General features: G+C 35.1%; 1 protein-coding gene and 1 pseudogene across 1 annotated transcript in view; both read right to left on the bottom strand.

Annotated features, from left to right (window-relative positions):
- LOC112422913 (olfactory receptor family 4 subfamily K member 2) overlaps nucleotides 1-24593 on the bottom strand; it is a 50468-nt gene that overhangs the window by 16907 nt on the left and 8968 nt on the right. The window lies entirely within an intron of this gene.
- Nucleotides 7482-8761, bottom strand: LOC105499214 (olfactory receptor 4K2-like; annotated as a pseudogene).

Genomic DNA, 24593 nt, shown 5'->3' with positions numbered 1-24593 from the left:
CGTCTCACCCCAGTTAGGATGACTATTATCAAAAAGACAAAATAATAAATTCCAGTGAGGATGTGGAGAAAAGAGAACTCTTATACACTATTGGTGGGAATATAAACTAGCACAACCACTGTGAAGAACAACACAAGTTTCCTTAAAAAAAAAAAAAAAAAAATATATATATATATATATAAATAGAACTACCATATGATCCGTCCTTCCCACTACTGGGCATTTATCCAAATGAAAGAAAATCAATATATCAAAGAGACAGCTGTACCCTCATATTTATTGCAGCACTATTCACAATAACCAAGACATGGAATCTTCCTGTGTCTCGCAGCAGATGAAGAGATTTTTTTAATGCAGTACATATATACAATGGAATATTACTCGGCTATAAAAATAACGAAATCATGTTATTTGCAACAACATGTGTGGGACTGGGGTACATTATGTTAAGTGAAATAAAGTAGGAACAAAAAGCTGTTTATCACATGTTCTTATTCTTATGTGGAAATTTTAAAAAGTTAATCATGGCCAGGCACGGTGGCTCACGCCTGTAATCCCAGCACTTTGGGAAGCCGAAGAGGGCAGATCACCTGTCAGGAGTTTGAGACCAGCCTGGCCAAGATGGCGAAACCCTGCTTCTACTAAAAATACAAAAATTAGCCGAGCATGGTTGCAGGCCCCTGTATTCCCAGCTACTCGGGGAGCTGAGGCAGGAGAATCGCTTGAACCCGGGAGGCAGAGGTTGCAGTGAGCAGAGATATTACCATTGCACTCCAGCCTAGGCAACATAGCTAGACTCTGTCTCAAAAAAAAAGTTAATCTTCAGGAAGGAAAAAGCAGAATAGAGGTTACTAGAGGCTGAAAAATGTAAGAAAAAAGGAGAAAGGGAGATATTTGTTAAAGGATACAAAATTACAGCTAGATAGGAGACACAAGTTCTTATGTTTTATAGCACTATAGGATGACTATAGCCAAAAATGATATTTTTTATATTTTCAAATAGCTAGAAGAGAAGATATCAAATATTCCCAACAAAAAAAAAAAAATGATACTTGTTTGAAATGATGAGTATGCCAACTACCCTGATCTGATCTCTACATGTTGTATGTATCTCATCACTATGTACCCCATAAATATGTATAATTATTGTCAATTTAAAATAAATTTAAGAATATAAGAACACAAAGAAAGTCAATTATACTAAACTGTAGTTTTCAAATATTTTTTCAATTGTGATATAGTAATACAAGTGCTTTCTGAACACACTGAATAAAAGATCTAGTGAGAATCTAACAGCTAAACCAATTTTAAAATAGTGATGATCCATAAACAGAACTAAAAACAAAAACCACATGATTATCTCAATAGATGCAGAACAGGATTTCAATAAAAGTCAGCATTCCCTCATGATAAAAAACACTCAACAGACTAGACTTTGAAGGAACCTACCTCAAAATATTAAGAGCCATATATGACAAACCTATAGCCAACATCATACTGAGTGGGCAAAAGCTGGAAGCATTCCACTTGAAAACTGGCACAAGATAACCATGCCCTCTCTTACCACTCCTATTCATCATAGTATTGGAAGTTCTGGCGAGGGCAATCAGGCAAGAGAAAGAAATACAGGGCATTCAAATAGGAAAAGAGGAAGTCACACGATCCCTATTTGCAGACGACATGATCCTGTATCTGGAAAACCCCATAGTCTCAGCCCAAAAGCTTCTTAAGCTGATAAACAACTTCAGCAAAGTCTTGAGATACAAAATCAATGTTCAAAAATCACTAGTATTCCTATACATGAACAACAGTCAAGCTGAGAACCAAATCAGGAATGAAATTCCATTCACAATTGCCACAAAAAGAATCAAATACCTAGGAATAAAGCTAAATAGGGAAGTGAAAGATTTCTATAAGGAGAAGTACAAACCACTGCTCAAAGAAACCAGAGATGTCACAAACAAATGGAAAAATATTCCACGCTCATGGATAGGAAGAATCAATATCGTTAAAAGTGCCATACTGCCCAACGCAATTTATAGACACAGTGCTATTTCCATCAAACTACCATTGACATTCTTCACAGAACTAGAGAAAACTATTTTAAAATTCATATAGAACTAAAAAAAAAAGAGCCTGAATAGTCAAAGCAATCCTAAGCAAAACTAATAAAGGTGAAGGCATCACACTCCCTGAATTCAAACTATATTGCAGGGCTACAGTAACCAAAACAGTTTGGTACTGATACAAAAATAGACACATAGGCTAATGAAACAGAATGGAGAACCCAGAAATAAGACCACACACCTGCAACTATCTGATCTTTGACAAACCTGGCAAAAACAAGCAATGGAAAATGAATTCTCTATTCAATAAATGGTGTTGGGATAACTGACCAGCCATATGCAGTGGATTGAAACTGAACTGTTTCCATACACCATATACAAAAATTAACTCAAGATGGCTAAACGACTTAAATGTAAAATCCAAAACTATAAAATCCCTGGTAGACAACCTAGGCAATACCATTCAAGGCATAGGCACGGGAAAAGATTTCATGATGAAAATGCCAAAAGAAATTGCAACAAAAGCAAAAATTGACAAATTAGATCTAATTAAACCAAAGATCTTCTGCACGCAAAAGAAACTATCAACAGAGTAAACACACAACCTACAGAATAGGAGAAAATTTCTTCAAATAATACATCTCACAAAGGTCTAATATCCATCATTTATAAGGAACTCAGACAAATTTACAAGAGAAAAACAACCTATTAAAAAGTGAGCAAAGACATGAACAGTTTTCAAAAGTAGACATACGTGCAGCCAATAATCATATTTTAAAAACTCAACATCACTAATTATTAGAGAAATGCAAGTAAAAACCACAATGAGATACCATCTCACACCAGTTAGAATGGCTGTTACTAAAGAGTCAAAAAATAACAGATGTTGGTGAGGTTATAGAGAAAAGGGAATGCTTACACACTGTTGGAGGGGGTGTAAATTAGTTCAGCCATTGTGGAAGACAGTGTGGCAATTCCTCAAAAAGACCTAAAGACAGAAATGCCATTTAACCCAGCAATCCCATTACTGGGTGTATACCTAAAGGAATATAAATTATTCTATTATGAAGACCTATGCATGTATATGTTCATTGCAGCACTATTCACAATAACAAAGACATGGAATCAACCTAAATGCCCATCACTGATAGTCTGGATAAAGGAAATGTAGTACATATACACCATGGAATACTGTGCAACCATAAAAAGAATGAGATCACGTCCTTTGCCAGGACATGGATGGAGGTGGAAGTCATTATCCTTAGCAAACTAACACAGGAACAGAAGACCAAATACTGCATGTTTTCATGTATAAGTAGGAGCTAAATATTAAGTACACATGGACACAAAGAAGAGAACAATAGACACTGGGGCCTTTCAGAGGCAGAAGGGTAGGAGGAGGGAGAGGATCAGGAAAAATAACTAATGATTACTAGGCTTAATACCTGGGTGATGAAATAATCTGTGCGGCAAACCCCCATGATTGAAGTTTACCTGTGTAACAAACCTGCACTTGTACCCCTGAACTTAAAATAAAAGTTAAAAAATAAAATGAAATAGTGATCTTTCATAATATTGTGAGATTTCTGCAACAGTTTTTTATGACATAAATATATTTGTGATGACATTATCACAAGTACTGATAATACTGATTACATTCGTAATTGAAAGAAATGTTACATGTCAATTAGATATTAGTAAAAAATAAATGTGTAATTTTTTTCACCTAGGTTCCCAGACCTCCTGGATTCTATTCATAGACCTCTTGAGGGTATATGATATACAGATGAAGAACCCAACTTGTGCTCCACTATTCCTCCTGCTCACATTTATGTTTTGGAAATACTTCTTGCTCTTCTGTGGAGAGTGAAGATGGGAAACCATGAGGAGAAAGGTGGAGAGGCCAACTCGCAGTTCGTTGCAATAGTATTGACTAAGCAGTGCTCTATGTACTACCCTATAATAGTATACTGTGAGGTGGTACTACTGTGCAGTAGAGACTGCCTTATCTAGGGAGATGGCAGCAGAGATGAAGAGACATAAATGAAGTCAATATATATTATTAAAATAGGAGGACTATTTAGTGGATTGTATAGGGTAGTAGATGAGAAAAAAGGGAATCAAAATTGTGAATATATTAATGGCTAATTATTTATTTGACTACATCCATTTTCCCTTTCCTTCTACTCTCCAGTTTATTCTCTTTGTACCTCTGACTCATCTTCCTTCTTTGAAGACAAGAGCTCTCGAGTGAGTCACCTAAAGTGCAGTCTGAGGAGTCAAGGGTACTGCAAATGTGAGAGCCATATTCAGATACTGGCATGTGTAACATGTCGAAGAATGGCTAATCTGACATCCTGTATTTATGCAGAAATGTTAACTAGGATCCATGAGTAAGGCTTTGAGGGCACAGTCACAGTTCAGGGCTTAACTGTTTCCCCAGAATGTGTTCTAATACCATAAATTCTCTAGTAGAGATTAGGTATTTATTCTCCAGCTTTAGGGCTTCACTAGTCAGATGAAATGTCTTACTTCATGCTTTAATTTTATGGTTCTATTTTTAACAATTTCCTGAACAGTACATTCTACCATGTCTCAAAATAAGCAATTTCTTATATTTTTATAAATCTGGACAAAGTCTGCCTTGTACATTAATGTGTTTTTTAAAAATTCAATAGATAACTATTAAGTCATTTATTTCTCAATTGGTATATATAAGAACTTAAAGCATTTGCATGACTATTTTTTGAATGGGTAAAAGATGAGGGACAAAATACTGCAGGTTTTTTTAACCATGTTTATTTTATTTAAAATCATTGTTGTAGAAAAAAACAAGACATTGACCTATAAAACATAGTGTATTTATTATTTTTCCCTTTTATGCAATCTTGGAATATACTTCAATTCAAAATAAGAAACCCTAAAAGTATAGTGCTTCTTTGGAAACGTATACAAAGGCCAATGCATACAAAGGACAATGCTAACTACAGAAGTGCATCAAAGACTAATAATAATTGATAAAAATCCAGTATTTTAACAATAATTAATACTAGGTAAATTGATACATCCTATTACAGTATGAAATTCTGCCATTGAATTTCAAGTAAGAACCCTTATTTCCATTCCAGTACCTGCTATTTTACGCATGTTTAAAGCAACAGCAACAATAACAATAATATTATTAGTTAGTATTTATTAAAGCATTAATGAACACCAAGCATCGTTAAATATATTACAGATATTTTTGCTTAATTTTCACATTACTAATGGTTAAATATTACTACCACATTTTGTAGGTAAAAAAACTGAGGCTTAGAAACATTGAAAAAAACTTGCTCAACGTTGCAAAACAAGAAATCTGTGACCCTGGAATTGATACCTACAACACATTGATCTAACTAATTGCTGGATACATGTCCCTCAACGACAAGAGAAACAGATCTTGTATTTTAGTGGATCTCCGGCATCCAGCAAGGACCTGAAACAGAGTAGATGTTCAACAAATACTTATTGAACTAAAGATTGACATTTCAGGAGCAGAGATTTATATTCAAAAACAAAGATGAGAATTTGGGCAGGAAAGTGGGAATGAGGCAAAAGTACATTTCCATTTTAACCTTTTTTTTTTTTCATATGCCTAACTGACTCAAGGCAAGAAGGAAGAGTTCATGATTTGGTTAAAATGAACTGGTGTTTCAAATTTAAAATGTGGTTTTATATCTAGCTCCAACACTACGTTTCTTCATAAGCTTCTGCACATTATTTAATGTTAAATATTTGGCTTGGAGATTGTGTTGAAGCATGTTTTACAATTATCTTGGACTTTTAAGTGGCAAAACTGTTAATGCCATTTCTTTCTTTGCAAGGCAAAGTCTTGTGTTTTGCTCATGCTACTCACTGTTCAAATCTACGATAACTGATTGCTTCCAGAACTCTTTTTATATACGTCAGTTATTTTAAGTAGACACATTTTTATCCGTATATCAAGATATCATGCAATCTAACCTAGTTTTGTCACCCCACCCAACCATACTACTAATGAAAAACTGGAAAATGTTCTATTAGTTTTTCCGTCATATGTCTTTAACAAGCTGCAGTCTTAAAGACATCCTAAAACTAGAATATCTAATTTAACCTGCTAGTGACTTTTTTTGAAAGAAGTTATTCTTCAAAGGCATACTACTTTAATATAAGATGTATTTTGTGTAGAAGTCATAGGGAAATAGAAATGACATTTTTAGAATCCATTCTGTATACTTCCCATAAAAAAAGTTATGATAAATATTTAATTTACCTTTTACAGTCTTTTTAGAGATGAAAAAGAGACAGAAGTAAAGTGAATCCCCAAGGATAATACAACTAGGAAATGACAGAATCAAGATTTAATTCCAGGGTCCATGTGTGTCTAGAGAAATGTCTTTGCCCCTTACAGTGATTCAGCCTTCAACCAGCTCTGTGAATTCTCTGGAACTTCAGTACTTCAGCTGTTAGAAAATTGGACTGGCTGACTGATTTCAAAGACTCTCTTGTCATAAAAAAAAATCGATTTAACATGATCAATAATATACCAAATTAGGGAGAATCATGCTCTATATTTCTTAAATTCTTTTTTCCTTTCTTTCCACAGGTTATATTATGTTGAAAATTAGACACAAAGCTTCTTCTAAGACTAATAATATGCTGCAAAATTTTATTTTGGAAATGAAAAAGTTATCATTAATTTAATAGCTAATATTTTTCCCAAACATTGTAAATAAATTCATCATATCTATAATTTTCAGCCAGGTTTTGAAAACCAGTCAGATTTGGGTAGTTTGCTATGATTTAAACTTTACAAATTATTATTTGATTATTTGCTATATTAATTATGAAGTGTGATAGTGATACAAACACCTGTTAAGAAACTGTATTGCTAAATTTCTGATTCTTCGAACTGTTCTCTTATTTTCAAAGTTGACACAGAACTCAAATAACTGAACCCCTTAAATCGAGATTGTTGAACATTACCTAAAAGAATCTCTTCACAGTATAAATTTTCCCATAAAACTATTCCCAGTGTTATTTTTTTAAAAACCTGTTTTGTCCTACACTGCTAATTATAGTTCTAAATTAATCTAAACACCATCAGAGTACCACAAGGCTGTGCAGAATACGAATGTTCTGGATTAGAAAACAGGAGAATCATATTTTATCTCATGCTTCTCTAAGTTGTCTTAATCTGAGGTATGTTTGTAGGATCCAGAGGTCTATGAAGTCCTGAATTTATATTCACAATTTTGATGATATGTTCATTTTTCTATGAAGATAACCTTTACATTTCACCAGATTACCAAGTAGACCCATAACTCAAAAGCCTTGTAAACACTGCGCTAACTTTTCATCAAGATGTCACACATTTCTTATCCCTGACTTCTTTTCATAAATTTAAACCAAATGATTTGAAAGGTAAATTCTAACTTTAATTTTTTGATTGCTCTAAGAACATAACTGTTAATATATCTCACAAAGGAGATCTCTATTCACTGTACGTAGTATCATGGAACAGTTTTCCCAAGACTGAAATATTGGGTATTCAGTTTCTTCTTCATCGCTGTCTTCACTTCCTGGTTTCTCAAAGTATAGATAAGTGGATTCAGAAAGGGAGTGAAGATGGTATAGAAAACAGAGAGAATTTTGTCTACCAGGAAGTTTGTGGAAGGCCACACGTAAATGAAAATACAGGGCCCAAAGAACATTAACACAACAATAAAATGTGCTGTACAAGTAGAAAGAGCCTTGGAGGATCCTGTGGACGAGTAGTCCCTGACAGTAATAAGAACAACGACGTAGGAGGTGAGCAAAAGCAGAAAACTTACAAGAGCGATCACACCACTGGTTGAAATCATGAAGATCCCAAGAACATAAATATCTATACAAGCTAGCTGGATGACCAAAGGAAGATCACAGAAAAAACTGTCTACAACATTGGGACCACAGAAGGGCAAATAGAGGGTAAAAGCTAATTGGCTCATTGTATGCAGAAAGCCCACTGTCCAAGAAACTAGCACAAGCTCAACACATACTCTTCGGCTCATAATTGTTGAATAATGGAGAGGTTTACATATGGCAATGTACCTGTCAAAAGACATGGAGATCAGCAGCACAATCTCAGTCCCGGTGAAGAGGTGCAAAAAAAAAAGATCTGAGAAATGCAGCCTTCGAAAGAGATGGTCTTACGCTGAGCAAAAAAAGTCCATAATCATCTTTGGTGTGGCAAAGGAGGACAGGCACATGTCAATGAGAGACAGGTTGCTGAGCAGGAAGTACATGGGAGAGTGAAGGTGTGAGGTGGATAGGACAGTGAGCAAAATCAGGCAGTTGCCCAACATGGTCATTAAATAGAAGACAGAAAACACAAAGAAGAGTATCTGGAGTTCAGGTGAATCAGTAAGTCCAAGTAACACGAATTCAGATACTCTGGAATAGTTGAACCCCTCTATTCATCTGCAGACTCGGCTGCAGACAAAATTACAGAGTTTGAAAATGTGATATTTCTACAACCACATATTAACTTATCATTCGCTAAAAGATTGATTACCTAAAATCCAACTAAAAATCCTCAGGGTGAAGATATTTGGGGGGAACCACTTAACAATTGCTACCAGATATAATCTGAAAAGTTTAACCCCTTGGTTTTGACCAGCATCAGTACACATTGAGTTGTAGTCATCACATGCCCACAAAATTATATACCTATCTGAATACAACTTAACGAATTACATAATACACATTTACTGAGGCAGATTACATTACATTTGTGTGCTTTACTAAATAAGGCATATAAATAAAACTAAAAATAAAATGAGTGTTGAATTCTTAAAGGTTTCTCTTACACACAAAAATGTGAATATTTTGAATCAACTATTGTTAAACAGTAGACTTAACTAAGACTTTACTATAATGATTTCAGAAGATCCATTTAATATCTTATGAGGGTGATAAATTATTTAATTTTTAATTAATTAATTCCATAAGACAACTGATAATCAAAAGGGATACTTGTAACCTGCAAGAGTTATTCTCCACTTTGGGTAATTAATTATTTCATAAAAACATGTTTTAAAAAGAGAATCTCCTTCCTTTAATTCTCTTCATTCTGCCCAAAGCTATATTTTAAACTACAAAAACAAACAAAACAGATACATTAAGAACTCAGAATTTTTTCAGAATTAATGTTTTCATTTACAGTGCTTCCCAAGTTCTAGAAATTTTATTTCCTATGGAATATCAATGTCTTTACCAAAGAGTCAAATGTGTGGTACAAAGCAAATGAAACTTAGTCCTAGTAAATGAAAGCTAATTTTGTGACCAGGTAGGGTTTACTTTGCCAACCACCTAATGAAATTTAAGCCTTTGACTATAGAAATTTTAGCTGGGTAACTGTAAAGTTGTCTAGGTTACTAGAAAATTTGATGAGACTGAAATTAATTATGTAAAAAAATATAGTGTTAGATCAGGCATTTATAAGTCTATATGCATCTAAATCATCTTTCTTTAAATTGCTTTTTCCACATGTAAAACTATATGAATTCCCTTGTTATATTACACATTTGAATATTTCACTTTACACATTTGAATATTTATCTAGTTTTGATGATAATTTAATGATAATAGATAATGCAGTTTTATCTAATCCTGTATTATAACTTATCCATCTTTGAAAATGCAATATTTCATTCCTTCTTCAATAAAAGTTTTCAAGGTACACTAAAAAAGATTTCATTATGTCAGTGAAACATGGTGGACCAATGTCAAAAACTTAAAATATCAACATACTAATATTTAAGTTATAGTCAATATTAATATGCTTAGAAAAGAATAAAATCATTGTTATGAATTTGAAGAATGAAAAAATGGAAAAAGAGTCAATCAATGGGCCGGGCACAGTGGCTCATGCCTGTAATGCTAGCACTTTGGGAGGCTGAGGCAGGCGGATGGGTGGCTTGAGCTCAGGAGTTTGAGACCAGCCTGGCCACCATGGCGAAACCCTGTCTCTACTGAAAATACAAAAATTTGCCAAGCATAGTGGCACACACCTGTAATCCCAGCTTCTCGGGTGGTTAAGGCAGGAGAATCCTTTGAACCTGGGAGGTGGAGGCAGAGGCTCCAGTGAGCCGAGAACATGCCACTGCACTCCAGCCTGAGCACTAAGTGAGAATCTGTCTCAAAAAAAAAAAAAAAAGAAGAAGAAGAAGAAGAACTATTTGACTTTTATTTTCTTCAATCTCTTCCATTAATTTATTCCCAATGATCCTTCCAAAAATTCTTGAAAATAAATAATAAAAAGGAAAATCTTGTATTATGAAAGCGTGAGACTACTGACTTGAAATTTTAGATTGTAGATCAATACACATATAGATTTAACTGTCTGACAGCGCCAATGTATCAATTCAGTGAAAAAATAAGTTTTATGATTATGTGCCACCTTTTTTCTGAATTAACTGATTGGCTGATTACATTTGCAGATATTAGCTGGTTGTTTTCAGTTAAAAGTAGTGGCATGGTTTCTAGTCTAAAGAAAAAGTCTTACCTGATTTGTAGTAAAAACTGAAACAAATGTTCCAAAACAATTTTGGCTTCTTTTTTGGATAACTATCAGAAATTTTACATTGACTACATATTCTGACTTTAGAGTAGAAGGATTATAGCGATTGTTCTGTTGCAGCAACTTTCAGAGTCCAGTTAGAAGTGGAAAAATAATAATGGGAAAAAATCTGATTCATTTTAAAAATTTTTAATTTGTTTTTAATTGTTGCTGTGCAGAAGCAAATGTACTGGAAATGAATTGTACTTTGTTAATTACAATTTACCTTATTATTCCATCCTTAACTCATTCTGCGATTGAACACTAAATATCAAAATTTTAAATATTACCTTCACGGCCAGGTGCAATCGCTCATGCCTGTAATCCCAGCACTTTGGGAGACCACGATGCCTGGCCAACAATGTGAAACGCTGTCTCTACTAAAAATACAAAAATTAGCCATGTGTGGTGATGGGCACCTGTAATCCCAGCTACTCGGGAGGCTGAGGCAGGAGAATTGCTTGAACCCAGGAGACGGAGATTGCAGTGAGCCGAGATCATACCACTCACTCCAACCTGGGAGACTCCATCCCGAAAATAAAAATACAAATAAATGTCACCTTCAGCAATATTTTTCCTTTAGATGACCTCACGTTTTCCCATGTGGAGAAAAATCTGGTTACATCTCCATTTATTTGCACATATTTAAATTGTTTTGTCAATATTGAAAAATTATTTTGGCCAGGTGCGGTGGCTCATGCCTATAATCCCAGCACTTTGAGAGGCCAAAGTGGGTGGATCATGAGGTCAGGAGTTCAAGACCAGCCTGGCCAATATGGTGAAATCCCATCTCTACTAAAAATTTAAAAATTAGCTGGGCGTGGTGGTGTGTGCCTGTATTCCCAGCTACTCGGGAGGCTGAGGCAGGAGAGTTGTCTGAACCTGGGAGGCAGAGGTTACAGTGAGCCAAGATGGCGCCATTGCACTCCAGCCTGGATGGCAGAGCTAGACTCCATCTCAAAAAGAAGAAAAAGAAAAATTATTTTTAAATTTTGTCACAGAATGATATTCTAGAATTCTTAAAAGGAGTCTATTGCCCAGTGCTTAAGAGTAGTTACGGTATTCTTGACTTCACTTATGTCTCAGTAGCCTAAGATTTGACCTCAACTTGTGAGAATTATATTACATGGTCTATGTAAAGCTTGAAGCATATTTTCTGGGCAAAATTTAAGGAATTTTCTAGGTTTCAAAATCCAGATTTAATATTGCTGTTTGGAAATAATCCGCTTGTGTTATTATTAATAACATATGCAATAAAAATTCTAATCTAAGTTCAGGGATTTAGAAAAAGACCATATGCTACCAAAATAATTTCATATGTTTGAAATTGCATTTTTCATATGAAAATGGCACAAGTTCCTTTTACATTAAATGCATTGAAAATCCTCAGCTTCACACATTTGAATATTTCTATTTTATTGACAATTTATTTACTAATGGGAACTATTCTTATATTGATTAAACATATACATAAATTTATATTTATATTTTTTCTCCTTTTCATCACCAGAAAGAATGCTTTAAGCCCTATTTAATGGAACCATCCATTTTTAAGTCTTTAAGTCATATATACTTTTTCTTTACTATTCCTCCATTATTTCTGTTTTATATAATTATTAAATAAACGTTAATTGTTTTGCTACCTGAAGAATGCAAACCACAACTGCTTCTGAAGATCCTTACTATCATATCTAGCTTTTAACCTACCAGTTATGCACCTAGCATCAAAAACACCATTTGCTCCGAGATTCACAAGCCTACTGAAATCACCATAGTTCTTTAGTAAGCATCAGAAGCCTGGAGTATGGATGCATATTTTCTCCTGTCTTTATATAAAACCCCTTAGAAAGCAGTGATGTTTACTAGATCAGGGATTAAACACTATAATCTACTTGCAGAGGGAGTCATTAAAATGTTGACCCAACTTTTCACAGAGTTGCAACAAGAACTGTGAAGTGTGTCTTTGCTATTTAAAGTGGGAATGCACACCTGTGATGTAGCAATGTTCACTGGAGAAAAGCACAACTGGAACCGGCCTGGGAGAAGAAAACATCTAAGCAGTCATTTACAGAGCATATGGGGAACAAAAAATTACTCCTTTAGTTATGGAAATATTCCCATATTTATGCCCCAATGTTCAAAATCCCATAATTGGAAAATTATTCTTTTAGGCTAAGGCAATTTGTCTCCAACAAATTCTTGCTTACTGGAAGTTGCATATTAAAGGAAGAATCTTGCATTAAAGTTTCTGACAATACATTAAAAAATTAGCACAAACTAATACTGATAGCTATTTCGAGGGATAGGTGAATCCTAGAAAGGGGGATAATGGAAAGTCCAACATAACCAGGGGAAGTGAAGAGAGGTACTATGGAGTACCTTAGAGGAATAGTGTAAAAATTAAATTATAGAAATAAATTTTAAACATTCAGTTCAATGCTTACTACAAGGAAAGTACTTAATAAAATGTAGTAGAAATAATAGCAGGGATGTTTATAATAATTATCATTACTTTTGAAGTGTTCATAATAGATCATCCAGGAAGACAGTAGATGTGGATTCACAACCTAAAACCATAAGCCAAGGGTCTTGCCATATTTGCCTGCAGGTCAATCATTTATCTGTGGCTTGCTCTCTAAGCACAACTTTTTTCCCAAATACCTCAAAGACTGAACTCTGCACAACAGTCCTACATTCCCCATCAATATATCCTACATTCCCCACAGGTCTGGCAATAGAGCCCAAGAAAATCTTCCTTAGCTGACCACATTTCAGCACTCTTTGAAATAAGGAAACAAGTTTAGTTTTAAGATGTTTATCCTTCTATGAAGAAAAAGGAAACAACTTTTGAAAAAAAATTAACAAAACTGGTATAAAGATTTAATAGTTGTCTAGTTGTCCCTTGGTATCCACAGAAGATTAGTTCCAGGACCCCTACTGATACCAAAACCCATGGATGCTCAAATCCCTGGGTTAAAATGGCATGATATTTGTATACAATCTAAACACATCCTCCCATATACTTTAAATCATCTTAGATCACTTATGATGCCTAATACAATATAAATGCTATGTAACTAGTTGCTATACGGTATTGCTTTCTAAATTTGTATTATTTTATTGTTTTTTATTAATATTTTGGATCCACTATTGAATCCAAGAACATGAAACCCACAGAAAGAGAGGGCTAGCTGTAAATCTAAAATATTTGTCCTATTGTAAAACAAAAATAAGGATATATAATAATTATTAGAGTAATCCTGGAAAACTGTATAAATCCTGGAAAACAGGTATAATTATTATTAGAGTAATACTGGAAAAGACAAGAGAATAAACAGGAAAAGAATAGAAATAAAAAATAATTCAGAAAGAGAGAGCATGAAGGAGTTTTTTGGTATTAGTAACCTGTTCTCTATCTTGGTTGTGGTGCTGATTACATAATCTATATATGTGCTAAAATCAATGGATTGTATACCAAAACAAAGAAAAAGTCCATTTAACTTTAAGATCATTTATAAAGTAGAATTTTAAAAAGTAAACCCAGATCATTCAGTACAAGGGCAAATTTCAAAATGAGCAAATAAATTCAGTAACCTTCTTATAAATTATTCAACAATTAAATATATTTAACTTATTTAATTGAAATATATTGTTAAATAAATATATTTAACATTATATTAAATTTGTATTAAATATATTTAACTTGTTTAATTTAAATATAATTGTTGAATAAATGTATTTAACATTATATTATATATGTATTATATTAAAATATAATATGTTAAAATGTAACCAAAAATAACCTATTCAGATGAACGATAGACTATATAAAGTAAATAGAAATAATCTTAAACAGAAACGTGTTGTTCATAAATGACAAAAGCTATACTATTCTAAAAAAGAAAAAAGTTGACAAATAAATTTAAATACTTACTGTGGTATCGGAGAAAAACACAACATTGTTCAATGCATACATTTTCCCTCCTATAAAACAAAATTCAATAAACCATGAGATATTTTTGAGTTCACAAAATAATTTTCAAAATTTGTCTGAAGCAATCAGATTAAAGTAGTCAATAATTAGAAATATTATTTCATTTTGTTTGTTTGCTTTATGTTTTCTTTTTTAGCTAACTTAAACAATTTTTTATTCATACAAATTTATGGGATACGTGTGAAATTTTGTTACATGTATGTAATGCATATTGATTAAGTCAGGATATTTAGGGTGCTCGTCATTCCAGTACAATACTTTTTAAAGTATAATTATCCTCCTCTGCTATCAAACATTGAGTTTATTCCTCCTATCTTATACTTTAATGCACTTCTCTTTATACTTTCCCCTGCCCTTTCCACTCACTTTTCCCAGTGTCTGTTATCTATTTTTCCACTCTCTACCTCCTCGTGATCAAAATTTTAGCTCCTGCATGTAAGTGAGAACATGGGATATTTATCATTTTGTGCCTGGTTTATTTCACACCAGTTTTATCCATGTTGCTGCAAATGACATTATTTCATCCTTTTTTTTGGCTGAATAATATTCCGTGGTGTATATACACCACAATTTTTGTTGTTTTGTTTTGTTTTTGGTTTATTTTTTCATGATTTTTATTGCAGGATATCATCATGAAATATTCTGTATTTTGTATGTGACTGGCATGATAATAGATCATGCTCGGAAATTATTTCAGAGCTTCATCACCTTTTCCAAGCACCACTTGGGAACTGAGTACCCCAAACATTTTTGGGAACACGTGCACATCATGCCACTGCCCCTGCCCACCAGCACATCCCTGGCTGCTGAGCTGTCCACCTTGCCATCCTCACTCGTCAACAGCTTTGCATGCAGTTTGAAGAGTTTTGCCAAATCCCTCACCAACTTCACAAACCCTGAGTTTTTACTATCATAAGCCCAAAACCCCACTTAGGTTGGTTTCATATATTTGCATTGTGAATAGTACTGCAATAAACATGTGAAAAGTTCAGGTATCCCCTTGATATATTGATTTTTTTCCCCCTTTGAGTAAATACCCAGTGGTAAAATTGCTGGATCCAATGGTAATTCTATTTTTAGTTTTGTGAGAAATCTCTATACTGTTTTCTGCAGTCGCTGTACTGGTTTACATTCCCACCAACAGTGTAGAAGAGTTCCCTTTTCAATCTGTTATATTTTGTTTTGTTTTGTTTTTGTTTTTAATAATAGTCATTATGACTAGGGGAAAATAATATCTCATTTTGGTTTTGATTTGCATTTCTATAATGATTAGCGATGTTGAGCATTTTTTCGTATATCTTTTGGCCTTTTGTACGTCTTCTTTTGAGAAATGTCTATTTATATCCTTTGGCCACTTTCCGGTGGTATTGTTTTTTTTCCTGTTGTTTGGGGTTTTTTTTTGTTTTTTGTTTGTTTGTTTGTTTTTTTGCATATTTTAGTTATTAGCCCACTATCAGATAAATAGTTTGCAAATATTTTCTTCCATTCAGGAGGTTGTCTCTTCACTCTACTGATTATTTCGTCTGCTGCTCAGAAGCTTTCTAATTTAATTAAGTTCCATTTGTCTATTTTAATTTGTGGTGCTTGTGGCTTTTGAGGTGTTAGTCATAAATTCTTTCCCTAGACCAAAGTCCAGGAATTTTTTCCCTAGGTTTTCTTCAAGTATCTTTATAGTTCCAGGTCTTATGTTTAAGCCTTTAATCTATTTTGAGTTGATTCTTGTATATAGTGAGATAGTGGTCCAGTTTCATTCTTCTCGATGTGGCTATCCATTTTTCCCAGCACCATTTATTGAAGAGTGTATCCTTTCCCCAGTGTCAGCTTTGTCGAAGATCAAATCTGCAAAAAATTATAAAACCGTAATATCTAAGTAATATTGGAGAAACACAGAAAACAACTGACAACTAATATAAGGGAATTGAGAACAACAAATTATATATAGACCAAGTATATACAAGACCTTACAATACTATAATGTGAATATGTTACCCGAATTGCCAAAAGGGACTTTGTAGATGGGTTTAAGGTTGCCAATCAGCTTGCCTTACAATAGAGAGATTACCCAGTATTAGCAGAATGAGCTCAATAAAATCACAGAAGTCATTAAAAGTAGAAAAGAGGTTTTGTAGATACCAACTAACTCAAAAGTTTCATGGAAAGGCACAAGACTTAAAATAGATAATACAATACCAAAGAAAAAGAACAAATTTTGAGGATTCACACTGCCTGACGTCAAGACTTACTATAAAATTACTCTAATTAAGACATCATGGACCAGACATGGTGGCTGATGCCTGTAATTCCAGAACTTTAGAAGGACAAGGCAGGAGGATCACATGAGCCCAGGAGTTCAAGACCAGCCTGGGAAACATAGTGGGATACCCAATCTCTATAAAAAAAATAAAAATTACTTGGGCATGGTGGTGCACACTTGTAGTACTAACTACTTAGGAAGCTGAAGCAGGAGGATCACTTGAGAAAGGAGGTTGAGATTGCAGTGAGCCATGATCACACCACTGCACCCTGCCAAAGAGACAGAGAAACACTGTCTCAAAAAATTTAAAAGAAAAATAAAATAAAATAAAATAGCAGCACTGTATTGGTGAAAGAATAGACATGTAGATCAGTGGAACAGAAACAGAGCCTAAAAATAGACCCACAGAAATAGGGTCAATTATTTTCAACAAAGGAGAAAGGGCAATTTAATAGAGAAAAGATAGTTTGGGAACAAATGAATCATAGACTTATTCTATTCCATTGTTATATGTGTCTGTCTTGGTTACTGTAGCCCTGTAATATAGTTTGAAGTTGAGTAACATGTTGCTTCCAGCTTTGTTCCTTTGCTTAGGAGTTGGCAGCTTGGACTCTTTTTTGGTTCTATATGACTTTTAAAATAGTTTTTCCTAGTTCTGTGAAGAATGTCATTGTTTGTTTGATAGGAATAGCACTGAATCTATAAATTGCTTTGGACTGAATCTATAAATTGCTTTGGACAGCATGGCCATTTTACTAATATTGATTCTTCCTATCCATGAAACCTCAGTTTCATAAAACAGTTTCAGTAGGAATGGTATCAACTCTTGTTTGTACATCTGGTAGAATTTAGAGGTGAATCTGTCTGGCTCTAGGATTTTTTAGGTCAGTAGGCTATTTATTACTGATTCAATTTCAGAGTTCATTATTGGTCTCTTCAGAGATTCAATTTCTTCCTGGTTCAGTCTTGGGAGGGTGTATGTTTCCAGGAATTTATCCATTTCTTCTAGATTTTCTTGTTTGTGTGCATAGAAATGTTCAAAATATTCTCCAATAGTTATTTGTATTTCTGTGGGGTCAGTGATATCCCCTTTGTCATTTCTAATTGTGTTTATTTGGATATTCTCTCTTTTCTTTTTTATTAGTCTAGCTAGTGGTCTATTTTATTAATTTTTTCAAACAATTCCTGGATAGGTTGATATTTGGAATGTTCTTTATGTGTCTCAGTCTCCTTTAGTTCAACTCTGATTTTGGTGAGTTTTTGTCTTCTGCTAGCTTTTAGGTTGGTTTGCCCTTGGTTCTTTAGTTCTTTAAGCTGTGATACTTAGTTGTTAGCTTGAGATCTTTCTAACTTCTTGATGTGGGTGGTTAGTGCTATAAATTTCCCTCTTAACATTGCCTTACCTGTGGCCCAGAGATTCTGGTATGTTGTATCTTTCTCATTAGTTTCAAAGAACTTCTTGATTTCTGTTTTAATTTCATTATTTACCCAAAAGTCATCCAGGAGCAGGTTATTTGATTTCCATATAATTTTATGGTTATGAGCAATTTTCTTAGTCTTAATTTCTAATTTTATTGTGCTGTGGTCCAAGAGAATGGTAGTTATAATTTCAGTTCTTTTGCATTTGCCAAGGAATGTTTTATGTTCAATTACACGGCTGACTTCAGAATATGTGCCATGTGATGATGAGAAGAATGTATATTATGTTGCTTTTTGGTGGAGAGTTCTGTAAACATCTATCAGGTCCATTTGATCCAGTGCTGAGTTAAGGTCCTAAATATCTTTATTAATTTTCTGCCTCAGTGATCTGTCTAATACTGTCAGTAGGGTATTGAAGTCTCTCATTATTATTGTGTGTGAGTCTAAGTTTCTTTGTAGGTTTCTAAGAACTTGTTTGAATCAGGGTGCTCCTGTGTTGGGTGCACATATATTTAGGATAGTTAGCACTACTCGTTGAATTGAACCCTTTGCCGTTATGTAATCCCCTTTTTTGTCTTTTTTTATTTTTGTTGGTCTAAAGTCTGTTTTGTCTGAAATTAGGATTACAATCTCTGTATTTTTTATGTTTTCTATTTACTTAGTGGATTTTCCTCCCTCCTTTTATTTTGAGCCTATGGGTGTCATTGCATGTGAGCATATGGGTGTCATTGAATGTCTCTTGAAGACAGCATACCATTGGGTCTTGCTTTTTTTTCCAGCTTATCACTCTGTGCCTTTTAATTGGGGCATTTAGCCCATTTACATTCAAGGTTAGTATTGATACATGTGGATTTGATCCTGTCATCATGCTGTTAGTTAGTTACCATACATACTTGTTTGTGTGGTTGCTTCATAGTGTCATTGGTCTGTGTACTTCAGCATATTTTTGAAGTGGTTGGTAATGATCTTTCCTTTTCTTATTTAGTGCTTCCTTCAGGAGCTCTTGCAAGGCAGGTCAGTCTGGTAGTAACAAATTCTCTCAGAATTTGCCTGTCTGAAAAGGATCTTATTTCTCCTCCACTTATGAAGCATAGTTTGGCCAGATGTAAAATTCTGGGTTGGAATTTCTTTTCTTTAAGAATCTTGAATATTGGCCCCCAACCTCTTCTGGTTCGTAGAGTTTTTGTTGAGAGGTCTGCTGTTAGTCTGATGGGCTTCCCTTTGTAGGTGACCTGACCTTTCTCTCTAGCTGCCTTTTGTATTTTTTTCTTTCGTTTCAACCTTGGAAAATCTGATAATTATGTGTCCTGGAGATGATCTTCCTGTGAAGTGTCTTACATGGGTTTTCTGTATTTTCTGAATTTGAATATTAGCCTCTCTAGCTAGGTTGAGAAAGTTCTCATTGATGATATCCTGAAATATGTTTTCCAAGTTGCTGCCATTCTCCCCATGTCTTTCAGGGACACCAATGAATCACAGATCTATTCTCTTTACATAAACTCGTATTTCTCAGAGGTTTCATTTCTTCCTTTTCATTCTTTTTTCTCTATTCTTGTCTGCCTGTGTTGTTTCAGAAAGCCAGTCTTAAAGCACTAATATCATTTCTTCTGCTTGGTCTATTCTGCTGTTAATAGTTGTGATTGCATTATGAAATTTTTGTAGCGTGTTTTTCAGTTCTATCAGGTCAGTTATGTTCTTTTCTATACCGTCTATTTTGTCTGTCAGCTCCTGCATTGTTCTATTGTGGTTCTTAGCTTCCTTGGATTGGGTTTCAACGTACTCCTGCACCTTGATGCTCGTAATTTCTATCCATACTCTAAATTCTATTTGTGTCATCTCAGCCATCCCAGCTCAGTTAAAAACTTTTGTTGGAGAGCTGGTGGAGGCATTTGAAGGAAAGAAAGCACGCTGGCTTTTTGACTTATCAGAGTTCTTGCACTGGTTTTTTCCTCATTTTTGTGGGCTAATGTTTTTTCAATCTTTGAAGTTCCTGTCCTTTGGATGTTTTTTCTTTTATCCTGTTGGATGACTTTGAGAGTTTGATTGTGTTATAAGGTGGAGTCAGTCAACTGGCTTCATTTCTGGAAGATTTTTGGGGACCAAGGTTCAGCTGTCATCTCCCCAACTGCATGTTTTAATTCTGGTGGACTTGTATCCTACCCTACTTTGTTCTCTGACTTCTCAAGGTTATGAACAGACTCTGATGGGGGGTGGCTAAGGTGCTCCTGGACTGCTGGTCACTACACATTGATGGATGGTGCCAAAGTGTTTTGTAGGGTAGTGGTAGTGGGATCTGTCCTTGTTCACAGGTGCCCTCAGCAGCACCAGCAGTATTAAATCAGCATGCATGCTTGTCAGCTGCAGTAGACTGCTAGCAGGTGCTGAGATGCCTGGCTCCATGAAAGCATTGACAGCAGGAGTAGAGTCAGCATAACTCGGGAGGTCAGCAGGCCCCATTGGTGACTGTGTGCATTGTTGCACTGATGGTGGTGCTAGTATGGGGGCAGGACACTGGTGGGTGCAGGTGTGTGTGCACCCTCTGTGGCTGCTCAGGGCAGGGGAGGGTTCATTGTTTTCAGTGCCTAGTTTCATTCTGGTGGCAGTGTTGGCACAGGGGCAGGTCACTGACAGAGGCAGGACTGGTGGGCTCTGTGCCCAGTACAGCTTTGACTGTAACGGCAGTATGGCAGGGGAAGGAGAGCAGAGTGCACTCCTGCTGGCAGCAGAGGCAGGACAGGTGCATGTGCTCACACAAGCTGGTGAGGCAGGGAAGAGAAAATCCACCTGCACACATACAAGCCAGCCAAATGATATCAGTGGGCAGGGGCGGTTAGCCATGGGCTTGGAAGAAGCCACACAGAGGGAGGGAGCAGGCAAGCAGGTACATGGCCCTAGGGGCCACCCCACCAGAGCTCTCCACCAATCAGATATGGTCTGCCAGTGCAGAAACTAAGATGTGGGTCCCCAGGGAAGCTGAGTCTGCACTGCAAGCAGAAAAAAGCCTGGCTGGAGCACTGGGAGGGGTCAGCAGATTAGCGGGTACTAAGGTTGGATCTGCCCCATCTGATAAGCAAGACTGCCCTGCAGAATTCATGTCCAACAGTCCCCTAGGGCTAGGGCTAAAGTCTCCTATGGAAGCAAGTCAAGCCTGGAGGGATGGGCATCCCTGGCTGTGCTCTGCTATAGATATTGCTGCAACAAACCCTCTGGGCTCCATATCGGCTAGCATGCTGCTCCTACCACTCCTCTAAGCAGCTCTCCCTGCCAACTCTGTGTCTCTGATGGTTGAGGGGTCTCCTCCTGGTGGGTTTCCAGAGGCTTGTGGCAAGAGTGGGTTGCTCCTTGCCAGTTCAACTCATCCATTCCCCCAAAGTTCTTGGGGGCCAGGAATGAGTCCCATTGCACAGTAGCCCCACCCAGAGTTCCCAGCTTCCTCTCTCTTCTGCCCAGTTTTTGTGTCTTTAGGACCTATTAGGAGTGTGCCAGTCATCCTAGTCCCACAGTGACAGCTATTCTACCTGGCTGCATCTAGTCAGACATCTTGACCAAATTGGAAGTTTCTTACAAAGCTAAGCATAGCCTTACCATATGATCATACTCCTAGGCATTTACCCAACTGATTTGAAACATGTGTACACAAAAACTCAGTCATGAATGTTTACAGCAACTTCATTCCCTAACAGACAAAAATTGGAGAAAACCACAATGTTATTCAACGAGTGTATGAATAAACTAACTGTGCTATATTTACAATAGAATGTTATTCAGCAATAAAAAGGGCATTAACTACCAAGCCATATAAAGGCATGAATGAATCTTACATGCATAATGCCAGCTGAAAGAAGCCAGTTTTGAAAGGTTATATACTGTATGACTCCAAATATATGACATTTTGGAAAAATTAAAACTATAGAGACAGTAAAAGACTGGTGGTTACCAAGAGTAAAAGGAGAAGAAAGAAGAATAGAATAATTTAAGTTGAAGAACAATTTAAGGTGGAGAAATTATTCTTTGTAATACTGTAGAAATTAATACATGACATTATAAATATGTCAAAAACTATATAAAAAACTTACTTCGTGTAAGTTTTAACAACTATGCTATAATAAATTGAATAATCTTGAAGAAATAGATAAATTTCTGGACACAACTTATCAAAATTAAATGAAGAAAAAATAAAAAATCTTAACAGATCAGTAAGGAATAAAATTGAATCCAGCAAAGAAAAGCCCAGGACCTAATGGATTCTTTTTTAAATTTTACCAAACATGTGAAAAAGAGCTAATATCAATTTACTCCAAACTCTTCCAAAAATTGAAGAGGTGGGAACACTTCCATACTCATTTTATAAGGCCTGTATTACTCTGATATCTAAGCCACAGATGGATACTAAAAGAAAGGTTCAATCCAGTATCTCTGATGAACATAAATGCCAAAATACCAACACACTAAATCTGACAGCATATTAAAAGGATCATTCACTGTTATCAAGCACAATGGTATTTGAACATATGCAAATCAATAAATGTGATATACCCACATTGGCAAAATGAAAGGCAAAAACCGTATGATCACCTCAATAGAAGCAGAAAAGGCACTGACAAAATTCAACATCCTTCATGATAAAAACTTCCAATAAATTACACTTAGAAGGAACTTACCTTAGCGATAAATGTCACATATGACAAGCCCACAGCTAACATTACATTCAATGGTGAAAAACTGAAAACTTTCCTTCTAAGATCAGAAAGAAAATAAGGATGCTCACTCTTACTACATCTACTCAATATATTACTGAAAGGACTAGTAGAGTAAGTAGGTAAGAAGTAAAAGGCAACCAAATTGGAAAAGAAGAAGTAAAATTGTCTGTTTGCAGATGACGTGATCTTATATAGAGAAAATCCTAAAGACGTCATCAAAAAAAATTTAGAATGAATGATTTCAGTAAAGCTGCAGATTAAAAAATGAACATACAAAAACTAGTGGTATCTCTATACACTAACAATGAATTATCTGAAAAGGAAGTCAAGAAAACCATCCCATTTATAACTACAAAAATTAAAACAAAATACTTAGGAATAAATTTAACCAAGGAGGTGAAAGCTCTGTACACTGAAAACTATAATACATTGACAAAATAAATGGAAAAAGAGAATTAAAAGTAAATATATATGTACATGAATTTAAAAAATTAATATCGTTAAAATACCCAAAATAATTAGATTACCTACAGATTCAATGCAGTCCCTATCAAAATTTCAATGGCATTCATCACAGAAATGGAAAAACAAAACCAAATTTGTATGTATTCATAAAAGACTCCAAATAGCCAAAGTAATTTTAAGAAAAAGGAACAAACCTGGAAGCATCACACTCACTGTTTCAAACTCTATTACAAAGCCATATTAATTAAAACAGTGTGGTGCCATAAAAACATGACACATACCAATGGAACAGAGTAGGGAGCCCAAAAAATAAATTCACACATATACGGCCAACTAAGATTTGACAAGGGTGCCAATAATACGCAATGGAAAAAGGAAAGTCTATTTAATAAATGGTGTTGGAAAAGCTAAATATCCACATGCAAAACAAAGAAACTGAAGTCTTGTCTTATAACATATGCTAAAACTAACTGGAAATGAATTAAAGATTTAAATGTAAAACCTGAAACTGAAACTACCAGAAGAAAACATCAGGCAAAAACTCCCTGACAATAGTCTTGGCTATCACTTTTCGGATATGACCACAAAAGCACTGGCAACAAAAAAATAAACAAGTGGGACTATATCAAACTAAAAATTCCACTGCACCACAAAAGAAACAATTGACCAAATTAAAAGGCAACCTACCGAATGGGAGAAAATGTTAGTAAACCATATGTATGATAAGGGGTTAATATTCATAATAGGAAGTACACAAGTCAACAGCAAAACAACAAACAACCTAATTTTTACAACTGGAAAAGATTTTAACAGACATATTCCCAAAACAGACATAGAAATAGCCAACATGTATATGAAAAGGTGCTCAACATCATTAACCACTGGGAAAATGCAAATTAAAACCACAATGAGACATCACCTCATACCTACTGAAATGGCTACTATGAGAAGACACATGATAACAAGTGTTGGTGAGGATGTGGAGAAAAGGGAACCTTTTTACACTATTGATGGGAATGTAAATTGGCACAGGCATTATGGAAAACAATATAGAAGTTCCTCAAAAAAATAA

The sequence above is a fragment of the Macaca nemestrina genome, chromosome 7, assembly GCF_043159975.1.
Source record: "Macaca nemestrina isolate mMacNem1 chromosome 7, mMacNem.hap1, whole genome shotgun sequence".
NCBI lineage: Eukaryota > Metazoa > Chordata > Mammalia > Primates > Cercopithecidae > Macaca > Macaca nemestrina.
The sequence above is the reverse complement of the archived record's forward strand: the minus strand, read 5'-3'. Positions and strand labels throughout refer to the sequence as shown.